The following is a 20,552-nucleotide window of genomic DNA, read 5'->3' on the forward strand; positions in this document are numbered from 1 at the left end:
TTGACCCCAAGAGGCCCAGAATTCTCTTACAAGAACTTTAAATATTTTTTGTTCCCTGTCCCAATAAACAGGTGCCTAGGAAAGGCCCCAGGTCAAATGTCTGTGAACACCCTTGGCCTCTGGGGGCTGCCTGCTCCCTTAAAGGGCTTTGGGATTCAAGTTTTAGAGCACACAGCCAGCTGCCTCCCACGTGGGCTGTACTTCCTGAAGTCACTTCAAAGGAATCTCTCCCCGCCGAATAAGGAGAGGTACAGGCGGACAGTGCTTTAATACAGGGCTCCCAGGTATGGCTCTGTAGGGCCTGTGGGTGCTAGGGGTCGTTCAGTGAGTGCCATCTCCTCCTGGAGGCCGGTCGCACTCCCGGGGACCAGTCCCAGGCAGAAGGACATCTGCAGAAGAGCCCCGAGCGCCGATCCTTGCCTCGCCGGTGGGGGGCGCTCTCCCGTGGGAACAGTCGGACCGGGCGGAGCGGGGAGAGGCGGAGCAGGGCGGGACGCGGACCCTCCGCCCCCTGGGCGCCGCCCCTCGCTCTGCCAAACTTTGACTTCCCTGCGGGTCTCAGCGGCCACTGGAGAGGAGGCGCGCCGCCGCCCGCCCGCCCGCCCGCCGCGTCCTCCGCCGCTGCTAGCGCCCGGCCCCCGGTCGCCCGTCGCGCTCGGCCCCGAGGGCATGCGGCAGCAGCAGCGGTCCCGGTTCCCGGGCTCGGCGGCGCGGGCGAGCGTGAGCGGTGAGTGGGGCGCGGAGCTCGGGGAGGGTTCCCGGAGCTGCAGCCGGCCGGGCCGCGTGGGGAGGTCGGGGCGCATCTCTGCCGGGCCCAGCCCTCGGCTTTTTTGGGTTGCCTGGCGTCCAGCCCGGACCCCATACCTATTCCACGTACCTTGGACAGACCTCTTTGGGCGACGTGGAGCACATCTTGCCCTTTCCGCCTTCCTTTTTCCCCCCTAGGAGTAAAAAGCCGTCGGGATGCAGAACCCGCGCAGCGTCCGTCCCTGCTGTGAGCTGGTGGGCTGGGCGCAGAGGAGCGGAGAGCCGGGCTCAGGTTCCGCTCTGCCCTTGCACAGGTGCTTCTTCGCCAAACTCGATCTCGCAGCCGTCGATGGTGAACTGAGGTTCTCCCGTAGAGCCCACAGATATAACATTTTCCAGCCATCAACTCCTCCCGGGCTGGCGGTGTGTTAGTTAGGGAACAGTTCGAACCATGCGAGGCATCCAAAGATTTGGGCAATGGTTATTATGAATTCACTGGTAACCCTGTCAGGGGCTGTGCTTTGAGAGTAAGTGAAGGTCCTAGCGGTCCCCCTCACCACCGGCAGACAAAAGTGCTTTGTTCTGTAGCATTGTTACTTTATTGCTTTCCTTCAACAAGTTACAACTACGTAAAATTGCTTAGAAATTTCTCAAGCAAGTACTTTGAGGAGTGACTGTGCGTATTGGAAACAGTTTAGTTTTATTAAGGGAATCATTAAAACTGCCCCCAAAACATGTAGGTCATTTTTAAACGGTATTTTCCACGAAATGTTACTTATTACTGTCCCTGCGGTGCATTTCGCCCCCCTCACTTCTTTGCTGCCCTGGGTATCACCTGGCCTTGGGATATTATTTTAGAAGTTAAGAGGTACTTTTAGCTTCTGGCGGTTCCTACTTTTGTAAGTCAGCGAATAAAGTAAATGCCAGTCACAGGCGACCCCTCTTCACCAGTCAGTTATTATTTCATGCACTGCACAGCATGTCATCAATGCATGAACTTTTGTATTGCTAAGGAGAGTTATTGGGTTTTCCACTGAACTACTTATCAGGGGTTGCTAACTCTGCTTCCGATGAGGAATTGCATCCAATTTTGTGTGTTCTGATCCAGTGAATAGAATTTTCCTTTTTTTGAACAGAAGTGATACAGTTAGAAACACATCACCTCTGCTCTATTAACACCATGCTTGTCCAAACAAAGTGGGCTGTTCTAAAAAAGACCAGCAAGCAACCCCTGCCAATGAGGTTCTATACTTGAGATAAGCTTCTGGAGGTGTCTCTTGTACCATGCGACTGTATGTATCATGTAGTGATATTCAGTCATCTGGACATAACATATTAATTGTTATGTCAATATAAGTACCAAGTGCGTGCGTGTGTGTGTATGCATGCTCAGTCATGTCTGAATCTTTGCAGCTCCATAAACTGTTGCTTGCCAGGTTCTTCTGTCCATCCGTGGGATTCTCCAGGCGAGAATACTGGAGTGGGTTGCCATTTCCTTCTCCAGGGTTTCCTCCCAACCCAGGGATCGAACCCATGTCTCTTACACCTCCTTCATTGGCAGGTGTGTTCTTTACCACCAGCGCTACCTGGGAAGTCCATGTAAGTACCAAGTACCTAGGACAACAGATTATTTGAACACATTTTTCAAGTTTTCTATTTTTGTCTTTAGAATTCAAAACTTTGTAGCTTTAACTCTAAGTAACACATTTCTTTTCTAAATCTTACAAATGCACAAATAGTAGTTACCAGCCTCTTTATATTATTAGGTCACATCTAGTTAAATATCTAGGTTTCCCTGGTGGCTCAGTGGTAGAGTCTGCTGCCACCACAGGAGACTTGGGTTCGATCCCTGGGTCAGGAATAATCCCTGAAGGATTGGCAATAATCCTGAAGGAAATGGCAACCCACTCCAGTATTCTTGCCTGAGAAATGCTATGGACAGAGGAGCCTGGCAGGCTACAGTCCATGGGGTCACAAAGAGTTGAACACAACTTAGTGACTAAAGAACAATTTACATATCTGGATGATTTACAAGATGTTTTATTGAGCAGATCTACGTATATTTTCTACAAATGAAGACTAAAATGAAAACATTTCAAAATGGGATAATTTTCCATTTATGTTCATCAGAACCTGTTTGAAAATCTACACGCTAATCCTCTCTCATTTTTCCAAAACACATAGACACAAAGGAACCCCTGCACACATAGCACCATAGCCAGTTAGCAATCAAGGCACACACCCTCAAAGTGGTGCACCCATGCCCGAGGCTGGCTGTCTCTCCCCCAAGTTTTTCATCTTGGAGCAGAAATCCACCATAATCTAAGCCTAGCGTCTGATTTCTTCAGGCTGTGGCTGGGGGAATCACTGTAACTCGAATGGGAATTACTATAACTCAAATTACCCATTAGCCATTCTCTGTGGAGTATACATTAGTTCAAAATGCTTTCTGGACTGTGATTATACCCAACAGAGTGGTTAAGTCTGATTGCAAGGTTCTAAATGGCAGAGCCCAGGCCCAGGGCGTTATTACTGTGGTGTAAAGAGAAGAGCTGGGCTTTGCAGTCAGATCAGCCTTTGTTTCAGGCCAGGCTTTGCGACTATGAATACTTTGCTTCACCTCTCTAATTTCTTTGTCTGTAAAATTGAAGATTATATCCACCTCCCAAGATGAAAAGAGAAAGCACTTAGTTGGGTCTTGATGTACAGGAAGTCCTCCTTAAATGCTGGATGCTCCCTTTCCCTCCTAGATAAACCCTAAAGTATTGACATTTCTATAAACGTGGTGCAAATGTACATTGTACCGGTGAGAGTGTAAAGAGAGATTCCCAAGTCCTGGGTGACTTAGAGATGTTCTTCTCACTTTCCTTACTCATTTTCCTGCTTCCTCTCCATGGCCCTTTTGCTCTTCCATCCATCGTTTCTCCTCAAGGTACTGAGCTGCCCCCTCTCGGACCTTTGACCCTCATCCTGGATTCTGTGTGTGTGTGTGAAGTCCCCTGGAACTTAGTCTTGCCGTGACTGGGAAAGGTGGAGGTGAGAGGTGCAGAGCTGAGTGAAAGCCCCAAGAGCTTGTGCCCTGACAGTGCTGGGTTAGAGAGGCAGTTTGGTGTACAGGGGTCTGGGTTCTAATCCCAGCCACACTTGAGTGAGCTCTTGTGACCTTGAATAAAGGTTATCGTCTTTGAATCAGTTTTCTCATTTGCACAATGGGGGTAATAATTCCTTTTCTAGCTACCTGCATTGGTTGTGTTGGGTCCCATTAAGTCAGGTATGCAGAAGAGCTTTGTGCCTGGCCAGGGTCACATAAATGTTGGAATTAAAGAGGCAGGGCCTCCAGATGTGGGGCAGACAGGCTGTAGGGGTGGGAGGACCCCCACATGGGTGTTGGACATGTTGAATTTGCTGCCTCCTCAAGAAGGAAATCCTGCCAAAGGTTGAGAGATTGCTCCGTGGGAAATATGAGAGGAAGAGAAATGTCAGGACCAAGATTACCTAACATTGTGTGATCGAAGGCGCAGGGCAGAGGTCCAAAGAAGTTTTCATTCCATCTTAGAATTACCTGTGCTGTCTGCTCATCTCAGTTCTTGGTAGACAGAAACATAGAGTTAACTAACCAGCCAGTGAGTCAGAGCAGAGTGGTACTGGGGATCATCAGGCATTAAACTGGGGTGCCCTCTCCTGTCCCTGGGCTTCCCAGGTAGCACTAGTGGTGAAGGACCGGCCTGCCAGTGAAGGAGACAGAAGAGATGTGGGTTGATCCTTGGGTCAGGAAGATTGTCTGGAGGAGGGTGTGGCAAACCACTCCAGTGTTCTTGCCTGGAGAATCCCATGGACAGAAGAACCTGGTGGGCTATAGTTCGTGGGGTCGCAAAGAGTTGGACACTACTGAAGCAACTTAACACACATGCATGAGCCGTCCTCACTGGCCTGTGTCTACTTGGTAACTTGAGTCTCTAAGGCTTACTCTGCAAAGCACTAAACTGACTCAAGGCATTCCCCCTCCTACCCCGAACAATTAAGCTTATTATTTCATTCAGTCTGAAAGGTGTGTGTTGCTCTCTGTCTGACTTGCCTGGTGAGCCAGAATAGAGCCCAGTGAAAGGAAAGTCTCACTTCCTTGATTGTACCCCCTCTTCCCTCTCCAGGCTGATGTCTTCATTCTTATTGCTCCTCATCTCCTGGCCTGGCCTCTGTGGCCCCGACCCCTAGCCTCTTGTCCCATCTGCCTACTGCCTTGAACTCCTCGATTGCCTGTTCCCCTCCTGCTCCCGTGGACCTTGCCTCCCATCCTCAGATGTGAATTATTCATACAGCCAAGTCTGGGCCAGACTGAGTGTCACTCTGGAAAACAACCTGCCCCACCCCTTCCTAACGATGTTAGTCAGCCCCTGAAATTACTGATCAGCTAGCCTGTGTCTTTATTGTTCCCTGGATGTTTCGCCGGAAGACCTACTAGCCTTGGTTGATTCAGCCTTGTGCAGCCTGATGTGGTATCATCAGGGTGGCTTGGCAGGTGGCAGGGGTGGGTTGGAGGGCATTTTATCTCCTCCCTAAGTGCCACTAGTTTGCCCAAAGCCTCTCCAAACAAATATGCAATCTGAATAAAAGCAGTGTGCTTGCTTTGTAAATGCACCTTTAAGGCAAGTCCCCTGGTCTCCCCTTTCAGTCTTGCTGCCTCCAAACCCCTCCTTTTTAGAAAGGCTTGAGCTGTCCCCAGATGGACTCACAGCATGTAAATCAAAGGTGGGCAGTAGAGTCTGTCACAGGCGTTCATTTCCCAAAGAGAGCTAGAATCCAATGTTAAGGCTCAGCTCCCTTGAGAGTAACTAGTTATTGAAGCTCAAAGCAAGGCATTGGGTATAGAACATCCCTGAATGATTTGCCTCCTGCCCCAGTTGATTTCTAATAGGTCAATTCTTTGAATGGGAGCCCTTTCCCTGAACTAAACTGTCACATGGGTCTGGCAAGGAGAAAATAAGTATAATCTTTTTCTATATCCCCATGGCATTAGGATTGGTCAGGGTTCTCCAAAGAATGGAACCAATGGGATAGCTATTTATAAGAGGTGTTTGTTTTAAGAATTGACTTGGGGTCATGGAGGCTGAGAAGTCACAGTCTTGCCATCTGCAAGGTGAAGAACCAGCAAAGCAGGTAGTGTAATTCAATCTGAGTCTGAAGGCCTGGGAACAGGAACTCTGATGTCTGAGGTCAGGAGGAGATGTTATCCCAGCTCAGACAACAGGGAATATTGGCTCTTCTTCCTCCATTTTGCTCTGTTCAGTCTCTCAGCAGACTGGATGATACTCAACCATGTTGCTTGAGTATCATCTTCTTTACTCAGTGTACAGATCCAAATGCTAATCTCTTCTAGAACCACCCTCACGGCAGACTTAGATAATGACTTACCAGCTACCTGGGCACCCCTTAGCCCAGTCAAGATGCACATAACAATAATCCTTGTACCACCAAACCAGGAAGTTGCCATTGTTCCAACAGTACCATCCAGTCCACAAAGCCCACCCGTATTTCATCAAGAGTCCCCCAGGTGTCTCTTTTTTTCCTGCCTGATTTGGGATTCATGTTTAATTTGTCATGTTGTTTTCTAGAATAGTTCCTCAGACTTTCCCTCTCCTAAAGTCCTTGCAGTTACACAGGTCTTGCATACAGTAGATCACTCTCAACCTGGGCCTGGCAGGCACTTCTTCCGAACCAGACTTGAGCATATGTTCTTGGCAGGATGCTCTGCTCTTCTCAGCACATCACATCAGAAGGTACACAATATCAGCCTATCCACCACTGGAATTTTGGCCCTAATCACCTGATTATGTTGGTGTCTACCACATCTATCCACCTTCAATTCACCATTTTTCCCTTTGAAGCATATTGGTGTTTGTGGAGAGGTGTTCTGAGATTATTCTATTAGCCTGTTCCTCATTAAATCTGTACCCAAAGCCTTATTGGGATTCCCTGATAGCTCAGTTGGTAAGAATCCGCCTGCAATGCAGGAGACTCCAGTTTGATCCCTGAGTCGGGAAGATCCACTGGGGAAGGGATAGGCTATCCACTCCAGTATTCTTGGGCTTCCCTTGTGACTCAGCTTGTAAAGAATCTACCTGCAATGCAGGTATTTTGGCCTGGAGAATTCCACGGACTGTATAGTCCATAGGGTCAACAAACAGTTGGACATGACTCTTTATTCTTCCCTCCTGCCTTCCTGCCAGAATCAGCTACCTCTCTGAAGGTTGCCAGATGGTGATTCTTTATTTCCATCACTCCTTTCACATTTGTTAGTTGGCATTCTATTATAAGGAAGAACTTTTTCTCTTTCATGCAATTCTTCATTATATTAGGGCGTATTCGTGGATTCCTTTCGAATACAATATGTTGAGATCTCTTACTATCATTATTTATTTTGATGCTCAAACTGTTCTGAGTTTGACCAGTTGAGAGTCCCTCTGAACTGGCTCCTTTGTCCTTTTGGCATTCTTATCATTCACTGAGCATTTTAAAGTTTTCTGTCATCACAAGATATCCCAGGCTTATCTTGTACTTTCCCTGACCTGGTTAGTCATCCCTTTTAGTAGAGAATGGTATTTAGAAAACAAGATATGGAAGGTTGGTGTGCCTGTTGTTGCTGGGGTTATTGTTGCTTTAGATCTCTCAGAGGACAAAACTAGGAAATATATGTATATATACATATACATTTATGTATTGTCTACATAAGGCCATATATTATAAAATCATGAGTTCATACTAAGACCTCCAATTCCAATCCAACACCCAAGGATCTTTCTAGGCTTACCTGTTTATATAGTTCTACATGTCATCTCTGGCAGTTAGAAACTTGACTCCCATTACCTTAAGTATTTTTACTTATTTGTTTACAGTAGCTCATCTCTCAGCCACAAAGGCCATCCTGCTTCCTCTGTGTCCACGCTCTTCCCCCTGCTGCCTGTCTTGGACTTCCAGGCCTGTTAGCTCCGGCATATGTGAAGCTTTTTCATCAGCCTCCAATCCCTCCAGCTCACTGTGTGGTTCCCCAGCTATAGCCCATTCTTCCTTGCAACTCCCCAGATTCCCTTTCATCATACTGCATTCTCAGCCACCTGCTGGCCCCTCAGTTCTGGGGAGGGAAGAAAAGAGAAGGCAGCGGAAGAGAGATGGGAATGATAGAAAGCAAAAAGAGAAATAGTATATACATTTTTAAAAGTTTCCGTGGGTTGATACTAGGTCATCACTAGCCTTTCTTAGTTAAGTTCTAGTCTAACTTCTGTAGTCAGATAATTGATGTCTGTGGCCTAGTTCAGCTGGTAGACTCTGTTGAGTTGATGGGGAAGGTAAAATGCATTAGGAGAAACTGTTTCTTTTTTTTTTTTTTGAAACTGTTTCTTAAATTATATCTTTCAGCATGTTAGAAGTAAACTGCCTTGCTTGCTCTTCTGAGTTTTATCTGAAGCAGGCAAACTAACTATAATCGTTGCTGTTTTCTATCTTGTATTTAGAGTTTTAACCAGTCATTTTCATTTGATTATGGAATTTCCTCCATAAACTCTTGTCAAAAATTCTAAGTAGAGATACATTTATGAATTTTTATTGACATTTACCACAATCATATTATATTACTTCTAGAATCACTAAATGTTTGCAAAAGGCATTAATGTCATTATGGAGAACAAATCTGCATATTTTATTTCTCGTGGGGTTAGGGGATTAACTACTGAAAAAAAAAGAGGCTGTAGTGGTCAGTGTGGTGAAAAGAGCCCTGGACTCGAAGGCTGAGAGCTGGTCAGAGTGAATCAGTGTCTCCTAGTTTTAGTTTTCTCGTCTGTGAGATGGAGAAAGCTGTGCTGCCCATCTCACCATGGGCTCAATGGGAAAAGAGACATGAAGTCACCTTGAAAAGTGTTCATTGGTCTTTTAGTGAATATATTTTGATGGGTTACTCCAAGATCCAGGTAGAGTATTCTAGAGGAAGTGTAGTAAAATTATTAGAAGATAAACATCAGGTTTAATTTCATCGGGTTAAGATTAAGCACCCGGCTAAGTGGCTAAACTCCATTTATACTTTTTCTCTGGGGCTGCATGTTTCCAGCTGGTAGTGAGAAACACCAGTTAGTGACCCTGGACAGGGTGGTAGAGGGGAGCCGTCTTGAGGTTGTAATGCCAGTGACCCCCCCCCCCCCCCCGCCCCCAGCCTGAGGGAGCGATTTCCTCCTTTGATCTTCTCTCCCTGGTCGTGTCTCTTGGGACCCCTGCCCCCACCTCTTGGGAACAGACTTGCCCTATTGCTTTACTGGACTTGTCTGACTCCTCTGGACCTGGAAATGGGTTGAGAACTTTACACTGGCTATTTCATTCACTTTGCCCCAATAACCCAATAACCTGACAAGTTAGTCTTGTCTTACTTTCATAACAGAGAAAATTGAGGCTCAAAGAGGTTAAGTAACTGTTCTCATCTGTGCGTGCTCAGTCATGTCCAACCCTCTGTGACCCCATGGAATGCAGCCTGCCAGGCTCCTCTGTCCATGGGATTTCCCAGGCAAGAAGACTGGAGTGGGTTGCCATTCCTTCTGCAGGGGATCTTTCTGACACAGGGATGGAAACCAAGGTCTAGTGCCCCCTGGGAAGCCCAACTGTCTTCAGACCCCACTGATAATAACAATACAGCCTCTGTGTCAGGGACTATTCTGAATGCCTCATTAAATCTCCCAGTAGTCTTAGGAAGAGGGCACTGTTTTTATTCCCATTTTATAGATGACAAAATTAGGGCACAGAGAGGTTAAACCTGGTAAGCAAGGCTTTGGGTTTGCCTGTTGGCTCAGTGGTAAAGAATCTGCCCACCAGTGCAGGAGACACAGGTTGGATCTCTGGTCCAGGAAGATCCCCTGGAAGGAAATGGCAAGCCACTCCAGTATTCCTGCCTGGGAAATCCCATGGATAGAGGAGCCTGTCAGGCTATAGTCCATGGGGTCACAAAGAGTCTGATACAGCTGAGCGACTAAACAACAACAAAAGCAAGGCTTTACACTCAGGCCAGTTATCACCAGAGGCCATGCTCTTTTTGGCCTTTTGATATCCAGTTTCCCCAACACCATTTGTTTTCCCCACTGCATATTCTTGGCACCCTTGCCAAAGATCAGTTGATCATATATACATGAATTTATCCCTAGGCTCTCTATTCTGTTCCATCTGTCTGTGTGTGTCAGTCACTCGGTCGTGTCCAACTTTGTGACCCCATGGACTGTAGCACACCAGGATCCTCTGTGCATGGAATTCTCCAGGCAAGAATACTGCAGTGGATAGCCATTGCTTTCTCTAGGGGATCTTTCTGAACCAGGGATCAAACCCAGGTCTCCCACATTGCAGGCAAATTTTTTACCATCTGAGTCACCAGTGAAGCCTCCATTTGTCTATATGTCTGTCTTTATGTCATACTTTTTCTGATCACTGTAACTTTGTATTGCTTTGTAGTATGTTTTGAAACCAGGAAATATGAGGCCTCCAGATTTGTTCTTTCTCAAGATTGTATTGGCTATTTGGAATCCTTGGTGTTCATATGAATTGTAAGATTTTTTTCTATTTATATAAAAAAAGTGCCACTGAGATTTTGATAGAAATTGCCCTGAATTTGTTGTGTAGGCATCTTAACAATCAGTTCATTTAAGTTCAGTTCAGTTGCTCAGTCGTGTCCAACTCTTTCCAATCCCATGGACCTTAGCATGCCACGCCTCCCTGTCCATCACCAACTCCTGTAGTTTACGCAAACTCATGTCCATTGAGTTGGTGATGCCATCCAACCATCTCATCCTCTGTCATCCCCTTTTCCTCCTGCCTTCAATCTTTCCCAGCATCAGTCTTTTCCAATGAGTCAGCTCTTCACATCATGTGGCCAAAGTATTGGAGCTTCAGCTTCAGCATCAGTCCTTCCAATGAATATGCAGGACTGATTTCCTTTAGGATGGACTGGTTGAATCTCTTTGCAGTCCAAGGGACTCTCAAGAGTCTTCTCCAACACCACAGTTCAAAAGCATCAATTCTTTAGCACTCAGCTTTCTTTATAGTCCAACTCTCACATCCATACATGACTACTGGAAAAACCATAGTTTTGACTAGACAAACTTTTGTTGGCAAAGTAATGTTTCTATTTTTTTAATATGCTTTCTAGGTTGGTCATGGGTTTTCTTCCAAGGAACAACCGTCTTTTAATTTCATGGCTGCAGTCACCATCTACAATGATTTTGGAGCCCAAGAAATTAAAGTCTTTCACTGTTCCATGGTTTCCCCATCTATTTGCCATGAAGTGATGGGACCACATGCCATGATCTTAGTTTTCTGAATGTTGAGTTTTAAGCCAGCTTTTTCACTCTCGTCTTTCACTTTTATCAAGAGACTCTTTAGTTCTTCACTTTCTGCCCTAATATCTTAATATTAGGTTCTAATCCATGAGCACAGAATGTCTTTCCATTTACTTATGTCTTCTTCAGTTTCTTCAAAACCATTGTTTTATGGTTTTGAATATACAAATATTTCGCTTCCTTGGTTATATTAATTCTTAAGTATTTTATTCATTATAATGCTATTGTGAATCAGATTGTTTTCTTAATTTCCTTTTCAGTTTGTTTGTTGTTAGTGTTTAGAAATGCAACTGATTTTTGTATGTTGATTTTGTGTCCTACAACTTTACTGAATTCATCCATTAGTTCTAACAGGTTTTTTTTTTTTAATGTGTGTGGGATCTTTAGGGTTTTCTTCATATGAGATCATGTCATCTGCAGACATATAAGTTTATGCCTTCCTTTCTGATGTGAATACCTTTTATGTCCTCCTCTTGTCTGATTCTGGCAAGAACTTGAGATACTCTATTGAACGAAGTGGCCAGAGTGAGTATCCTTGCCTTGTCCCTCCTGATCTTTCAGTTTTTCACTGTTGAGTATAATGTTCATTGTCGGGGCCTTGCTCTTTAACCACTCTGCTCACCTGCTTTACTACTAATGCCTGAACCCAGAACCCCAAACCTGTGTTCTTCCACCACACCACGTGCCTCTCCTCTGCTTCCTCACCCCTTCTACCTGCCCCTTCCTGCTTCCCTGCTTTGTTTCAAGCAGCAGAAGAGGGAAGTGGCAGCGCCCTAAGCCTCATCACAGCAGTGCTGGGCCCATACTTTCAGGCAGGGGAAGAGTCTTTCCTGGACTGTAGTTAGTTTGGTGTAGGTATAGGATGCCTTAGTTATTTGTCCTTGTTAAATTGAAGGGTTAGAGTGTGAACAGTGATTCCAGAATGCCAGTTGTATATTCCATTGAATTTGAGGAAATTTTTGAGTTAACTAACTTTCTTGGGAAGTATTATTTACCATTTATTGAGTACACCCTATGTGCTAAGCATCTTGCTAGGTGCTTTATAAACATGCTTTCATTATTCTTTCAACAATCCATACAGTTGTTGTAGTTATTGTGCTGTAGTTACTTTTAGAGAGGAAGGAAAAGGCTCTGGCCAGATCAGGGATGTGCCAGGTTAGAGGTGCTGCTGACAGTGATGAGCCCACATCTGACCCGGGGCCAGCTGTCGCCAAAGCTGTGCTGTTTTCTCCCGCTCCCCAGCCTCCTGTGTGTCACCGCCTGCATACTTTCCTTGGGAGGATTTAGGTGACCAGAACTCCACAGGTCTGGCCTTCCCTTCTCTAAACCCTGTTTTAAATACTCATGATAAAATGTCCATTTCATTGCTTATTCTGACCGACTGATTCATTATACAATGGAGGAATAGAAACAAGCAGACCACAACAAAATAAAACTCCCATTCTGAAAAGTAGAAGACACCCAGCAGCCGCAGGTGTGTAAAAATGATGAAACACCGCTGGGCAGGAATGATTAAGATTTCCCCGCCTCAATCCCTGCTTCTGCTCTCTGGGAGTTTTCCTCCTGGCCTTGACTTTGACTCTGTCACCTGGGAAGTTCTTCCTTGTCCACTACCCTCTGTGGCCATATCTGAAATGGATGTTGGAAAGTGTGAGCTCCATGCCATGCTGTAGCTTCCATGGCAGTATGGTTCCTTAAAAAAGTTTACAGTCTTCTCATCTGTTTGCTTCTCGTCAGTTCCATACACCAGTTACCATATCCAAGTTCTATCCTGGATCAAGTTCTTTAGCGTTCCTTATTTCCCAGCTTCTGTCTGGGCCCATCTCTCTCTTCTTCTCCTTAGTGGTCTCTACTCTGACTTCCTCTAAAACACAGACTTGGGCAGGAGGGTGCACACTTACTCTGATCTTTCCTATCAGCCTGACTTCTTTGTTCCAATGCCATGTTTTACCGAAAGTCCTTTGAGAAAGGCTGTGAGCAACGATACTATTTTCTAGTCTTTGCAGTTGTAGAGGCAGTTAACTTTTCTGATCCTCCAAGGCCTCCAGCTTCTAGGTACTGCCCATTTTTCTCCACTTTTGCTTACAGATGATCTTTGCCTGAGCTCCTCTCTTTCTGGGAATGCCTTTCTAAAAGCTAGGGCTTCCCAGGTGACTCAGGGGTGGAGAATCTGCCTGCCAATGCAGGAGACACAGGAGATGCTGGTTTGATCCCTGGGTCAGGAAGATCCCCTGGAGAAGGGCATATCAATCCACTCCAGTATTCTTGCCAGGATAATCCTATGGACAGAGGATGCTGGTGGTCTGCAGTCCACAGGGTCACAAAGAGTCAGACACGACTGAGTGACTGAGCGCGCGCACACACACACTAAAAACTGTGAGGAGCAGCCAGTGCACGCTCACAGCATGTTTCCTTCCAACACTTGCACCTGGAGCTGCAGGCTTCTTTGGCAGAGAGGCCCCCAAGGACAGTGATTTGAAGATGACAGAAGTTGTTTTTTCTCTCTCTCGTTAATAATCCTGAGGTGAGTGGTTTGGGTTTGAAAGGCTCCTTTTCTTTTGTTTCTCCACCATCCACCAGGGTAACGTTTCTCAAACTCCCTTTATTTAAAGATAGATTTCTTTATATCCAGTGTGCTGAAGACCAGTATTTTGGTTTGGACTCCACAGATCATGCATTTGTATTTCATAACAACGTCAAATTGTGACAGACATTTCTAGGTGTTTATTCATAATTTCCGTGTTTTTATCTGTTTATTAATGGAAAGTTGTCCCCAGATGACTGAGCTGTGCTTCTAGGGCTCTGCTTTGGTCTGAATGTTGAGTGCCGGATCACAGGCCTCTCTGAGCTCCAGCATGCAGGAAGGTGAAAGAGCATGAAGGTGTCTGGGCTGTTCCGGGGCTCACCCGGGAGCTGTGCTCTTCATTAATGCTCACAGTCCATTAGCAAGGAATTAGCCACACGATCACCCTGGCTGTAAGGAGGCTGGGGATTGGAGTGTATTACTCTGTAAGAAAAGGAAGACATGATCTAACAGTCTGTGCCATAGACCATAAGGCCAAGAATGACAACAGAAATAATTATGAGAGAAGTCACAGGGCAGCAGACAGTCATGGGCAAGGGAGTTGGAAGAACTGTCCTAAGCTCAGTGTCCTGTCACTCAGAACAGGACCTCTTGGAAGTGGAGTCTGGGGTTCTGCTGGTCCCTTTATGCAGCCTGAGGGCCACAGGCTGGTAGTGTGGTAAGGTTAACAAGGGGGAAGTTCGCACAAGAAGGGCCCAAGAACCATTCTCAGGAGGAATCCAGAAATGAGATACACAGGTTTGGCCTTAGAATCCACAAGGCTGTATTCAAAGTGCTGGGGCAGAGGTGGATCTGATTGCCTGGGATGCTGCAGTGATCAGGACCAGTGGAGCACCAGGAAAGGGGTTCTACTAGTCTATCCTGAATCCAAGCAAAGCCCTGGAAGAGGGAAGACAAAAGGTCCTGGCCAGTGTGAGCTGGGAGAAGTCTCTCCAATCCCAAATCTCTCTGCCAGCTTGCAAATGTTATGCTACAAACAACTATTAAAACCCAAGACCACCCTTGCTTTAGCCCCTGTGTTAAAACCTGGTGCTTAAGCCTCAAACTTTGTTTCTGTTCCAACAGCTGAACTGAAGGAGGTTTCATCCCATCCTGCACAGATGCGACCCTCATGGTGACTTTCTTGTTTATATTGGAGGCAGTTTGGGAGCTTAGCATGAGAGAGAGAGAGGACATGAGCAGTGTCAGGGCTTAAGCTAGTTCTAGAGTCACCATATAGAGGAAATAACTTAAGCAATCATAGCTCTGGTGCAAGAAAGTTTAAAGGGAAAAGAAGAGAGACCTGAGAGCCAAGTCTCGGAATATGTACACTCCAAGGCTGATGGAAGAAAGCATGACAAAAATATTGAGGACAGTGGAAAGAGAACCAGGAAAGAGTAGGGTCACAGAGGCTTGGGAGGGGAGTTTCAAAAAGAGAGTAACTCTCTGTCCATATCCACAGTGAAACCAAAGAAAAAGAGAGACTGGAAATAAAGGATTTGTTATTGAATTATTCAGTAAAATTGAGCATATTTTTATTATGTGCTGATTACAAGCAAGGTTCTGTGTTTGTGCTTCAGAGAACAGGGAGACAGAAGGATACCAGCTCTGCCCAACAGGTTTGGAAGTGAGGTGAAGGCAAATATTTAATACAGTGTGTTGAATGCCATAGGAGAGGTACCAGGTATTTCATAGCCGAATTTCTTGAAAGAATAGCCTATACTTTCTTTCTACTTCTGTATCACCCAGGCATCATTCAGTAAAGTGTGATCAAGTTCTTGCCTGCTCTACTCCCAACCAGCAAACTAAAACTAACCAACACATGAACTAGACACGTGTTGTCCATGACCTTATATTGGGCATCAGGTGCACAAATGTGAGTAAGAAACTGGTGGCCTTTCAGAAGCTTACAGTCTGGTGGTAAAGGCTGACACTGAGACAGAGGCTGCTTCTACAGTGCAGTAACAGGGGAGTTCCCTCCAGTGGCTAAGAGAATCTGAATTTAGTAAATAAAGAGTCACCTTAGGAGAATGAATGTATATATGTCTGAAAGTTGCAGGTGTATACATGTACAGAGTTAAGGACCGCCTCTGAGCTCCCCCAAGTGTGTTTGTATTCATTTTGGAAGAGTAGAGGGGAGGAATGCTGGAATAAGATGAGACTGCTGATGGAATGGAGATGAGCTGATTCCTGAGCCCCTCCCTCGCCCTCAGTGCCTTAAGCCCCCACGCTCTTTGTCTACTTAGGGACTGAGTCCGGTTCATGTCCGCAGGGCCTGAAAACCATCTGCCATTATAGCATCACCACCATTGTAGTATCTCCACCATTTTAGCATCTCCACCAGCCTGCAGAGCTTCTGGGAGAGCAGCTCTCATCCAGCAGCCCCCTGGCTGGCCCTGCCCCTGGAAATGCCACTGCGGAGGATGCATCAGTGGTGCCACCAAAAGGCAGCCCCTGTGGCAATGTCTGCCTGGCCTCATATCAGGTGGCAAGTGCCCCCTTGGTTGAGGTTGTCACTACCCTGCCCCTCTCTGCCCCACCCCCTTCACAGCACCTTAAGGAAAAGTCTGCTGCTGCTTTCCAGTTCTAGTTTGAGACCTGGCTAACCTGAGGCCCAAATGAACAAATCAACCCATGTCATTTATTTCCATGGCATACAAGACCAGGAACTCAGAGCTGAGACTGATGCTGGATTACACTGGAGGACATCTGTGAGGTAGACTCCAGCATGCGGGGATCTGTTGTGCAGTCATCTTTCTTGTATATAACCCCTGATGCAGATGCGTGTGTGCTCAGCCACGTCTGACTGTTTCCAACCCCATGGACTATAGTCTGCCAGGCTCTTTTGTCCATGGGATTTCTCATGCAAGAATACTGGAGTGGGTTGCCATTTCCTACTGCAGGGGATCTTCCTGACCCTGGGATTGAACCCGTTGTCTCCTGCATCTCCTGCATTGGCAGGCAGATTCTTTACCACTGAACCACTAGCGAAGCCTGCATATAACCCCTAACTGTGGGCAAATCACTCATCGATTGAATCACTTAGTGTGTGTATGGAAATTTGCTAGGGTTCTGGCATGTCTAAGGGGACATAGGGAACATCTAAAGAATCATTAATACTGGCCATGCCTTTGAGAATACTGTTTATTCCTCTTTCCTTCTCTGAGAGTTGCTACATTTGTAGCTAGGAAATATGTGTGCTTGATCATACTAAAAGATTAAAGAGAATCTATAGCATATTAACACCTTTCAAATAACATTGTTGTATTATAATGTACTTGAAGATGATATCCGTTTTACTACGTGAGAGTTAATTTGCTATCTGGAGGAGGGGGATGATCACTTGGTAACTGGGGGAGGGCAGAGTTCATGAAAATCAAGAGATGGTGCAATGACCCAGAGCTGGAAACAGCAAGGAGCTGTTAACACCCCTCAAGCTGAAAGCCAAGGAGAAGGGGAAGGGGAGGCTGCCAGTAACGAGAGGCTGCCTGCCAGGTACTAACCCGGCCAACCCAGAGCCATATGCCAGGGAGTGAGCAGGGGAAGTCAGTGTCTCAGCTCTGCCCCACCCCTCCTCTTCATCTTTCACTGTACCTCTCAGGGTAGGCGCTGGAGGGCAAGGAAGCGGATGTGGTCCCAGTCGGGAAAAGAGCACGTGGAGAGGGTCGGAAAGGGAGCTGAATGGGCGGATAGATGAAATCAGGCACAGCATTCTCTTGTCTTTTATATGCACTTCTGAGACCTGATTATCTTCATACAGGTGTGCTGTTTTACTTCTCGACACTCATAGGGTGGGAGAGGGGGATGGGATGGGGATGACTGTGAGACTCCTGTTTTGGTGACCAAACAGCGGTGCTGTCCTTTAGAGCCTCTGAAGCTTTCATTAAAACAACCGTTTCCTTCTCTAGCCACCTGCTTTGAAAGTGTGATTTTCCTTTCTGTATCGAATTTCAGGATTCAAGCAGGCACTAGCCTGGGCGGACATGCTTTCCAGAAGCAAGGAGGGGTCACTGCAGGTCACTATTCACCTGTTACTGGGAACAGCGGGGGACTATTTGGAACACACCATGTAGAGTAGGAGATTCTTGAACATCCTTCTCAGTACCAGAGGCAGATTTACTCATGAAATGGATCGAGCCAGGGAATGAATGAAGTATGTGGTTACGTTAAGACAAGCCGTTTGGACCAAAATTTTCTCTGTTGTGAATTTTATAACGAAAAGAAATCTGATTTTCTTCTGAGAAGTCATCGGCTGTAAGCAGGAACTTTGAAATTTCTCAAAATATATCTTCAGAGAGTGACAAAGTTCTTTGTACAAAAAATACCTCTTTCAGGGACGAATGTCCACATTTTAAATTTTGGCATTCTCTCCTCCTTCAAACATGTGATTACATGACGATCTAAGGATCATTTGCTATATAGAACATATGGAGTTTTATTATATGTAAATATTATTCATTTTAAGCATTCTGATTAGCATCATTACTTTTAAGATGGCCAAAATGTATGTCATCTGTCCAGCCTAATGAAATAGAGGAGATTAAAATTGTGTACAATTGACAGAGTAAACACAGTTAAAGATTTATATTACATTTGGATAAGCTGAGTCAGAGAATTTGCTGATCACATAAAATCCATGTCTCACCTCTTTTATTTGGTTTAGTTCAGTATGTTTTCAAGTTTGCTTTCCTGTTTAACCAAGAGGTTTAAGACAGTCCTCAGTCAGTCATCAGTGACATCTGGGGAACAATACGTTTGACTCTAGTTGTTTATTAAACAAGTCCTTGGGTAGAAACTGTGTGTTTACAGCCTGCGCTTTCATAAATCCACCCACCTGATGGAGAGAGAAAGCCGTGATTAAATCAGCTGACATGCAACAGGCAGGCCTCCCTACCTACAGGGCTTAGAAATGAGCCCTGACACAGTGATCTGTTTATTCTGCTGAGCTCCCCGCTGCAGGTCCCCCATGTGTCGCCACTCTCAGCTGAAGATGGCTCGAGGCACGGAAGCGTCTCATTTCCCAAGTGCACCGGTTGTGCCTGCTGCTCTTGTGTGTCTGTTTGGGGAACACTGCTATCAGTAGTGTCTCTCGGTGTACTGCGGGACCTGGAGGCTATGTGGAGAACAGGGGGTCGAAATCAGAACAACTTTGCCTGAGTTTACCATTTGTTCTTAAGAAACAGAGTAATGAAACTTTTTAACAGAATTGAGTTTAACTTGCTTAAAGTCCAGTGTATTCAGAGAGGGTAGCAGATTTGTAGTAGCCCTACACTTGGCGGGTAGCCCTAATATAAATGTATGAGCTTTACCTGAGAATATCGAGGATCCCAGTCTTCTGTCATGGACAGTATCCATTTAAGTTGAACCTCCAGTATATGGCTGTGCCTCTGTGTTATTTTGCTACAGCAAAGAGTAAAGTTACTGCTTATGAAATCTGCAGGCTTTATTTATTTTGAAATTGTTGCAGTATAGCAGAGCTGATGTCCTCTCCCCTCTCTTTTTAAAATCTATTTTAAATATTATTTGCTTATAGGACAGTTTCATATTTACAGAAAAATTGACCAGATAGTATAGAGAGTTCCCATGTTATACCCCTGCTCCTATTACTAACATCTCCCATTAATATGGTACATTTGTTACACTTAATGAACTGATATGGAAACATTATTATCAACTAAATATTTATTTATTTAGTTATTCTCAGATATTAATAATATTATATAATTCATAATAATTGCATATAATTATTATATAATCATATAATATATAATTATGTACTTGGTATATTTAAATTTATAAATTACATATTTATAAATATATAAGTATAATGTTTATATTATAATTATATATGTCATATATTAATAAACATAATAATATTCATTCAAATATTCTCACTTTTTACATAACATTCCTTTTCCGTTCAAGGATCTGAGATATACATTATATTTAGATGTCATGTCTCATTAGGTTCCTCTTAGCTGGAACAGTTTCTCAGATTTTCTTTGTTTTTGATGACTTTGATGATTTTTGAGAATGTCTTCCTGTTGGGATTTGTCTGAGGTTTTTCTCAGATCAGGCTGGGATTATGGGTTTTGCGGGGGTTCCTTGGTAGCACAGCTGGTAAAGAATCTGCTTTCAAGGCAGGAGTCCCTGGTTTGATTCCTGGGTCGGGAAGATCCCCCGGAGAAGGGGTAGGCTACCCACTCCAGTATTCTTGGGCTTCCCTGGTGGCTCAGATGGTAAAGGATCTGCCTGCAATGCGGGAGATCTGAGTTCAATTCCTGGGTTGGAAAAATCCCCTGGAGAAAGGCATGGCAACCGATTCCAGTATTCTGGCCTGGAGAATCCCCATGGACAGAGGAGCCTGGCAGGCTCCAGTCCATGGGGTCGTAGAGTGGACATGACTGAGTGACTAAGTGGCAGCAGCATGGTTTTGGGAAAGATTACAGAGTAAAGTGTCATTCTTAACGCATCTGATCAAGGGTACAGGCTAGCAATGTGACTGGTCACTGTTGATGCCGACCGTGATTACCTGGCCGAAGTCATCTTTGTCAGGTTTCTGCACTGAAAAGAGGCCCACACCCTGTCATGCTCTCCTCTTTGGGAAGGAGTCACCATGCATGGTCCACATGTAAGGACTGGCAGAGATGTTCCCCTCTAAAGGAGGGGAACATAATTTATTTGGAATTCTTCTGCATGGGAGATTCATCTCTTCTTTTGCATTTATTATATTTTTCAATATTTTATTTCTATCAGTATGACTAATAGATTTTCTTTTTTTTAATATGTTGGGTGATAGTCCAACACTGAGTCCTCCTTTTCTTTGGAAGTCATGCTCAAAGAGAAGTCATAATTCCTGATGTCCATTCAGACCGGGGAGAGGT

General features: G+C 45.2%; 1 protein-coding gene across 1 annotated transcript in view; it reads left to right on the forward strand.

The window, feature by feature from the left end:
* The first annotated feature begins 564 nt into the window (after positions 1 to 564).
* LPAR3 (lysophosphatidic acid receptor 3) overlaps positions 565 to 20,552 on the forward strand; it is an 88,134-nt gene continuing 68,146 nt past the window's right edge. Inside the window, exon 1 of the mRNA XM_020891323.2 lies at positions 565 to 727. The gene's annotated coding sequence lies outside the window, so the exon portion shown is untranslated. The remainder of the gene's footprint in view (positions 728 to 20,552) is intronic.

This window comes from Odocoileus virginianus, chromosome 5 (assembly GCF_023699985.2).
Source record: "Odocoileus virginianus isolate 20LAN1187 ecotype Illinois chromosome 5, Ovbor_1.2, whole genome shotgun sequence".
Classification (NCBI taxonomy): domain Eukaryota; kingdom Metazoa; phylum Chordata; class Mammalia; order Artiodactyla; family Cervidae; genus Odocoileus; species Odocoileus virginianus.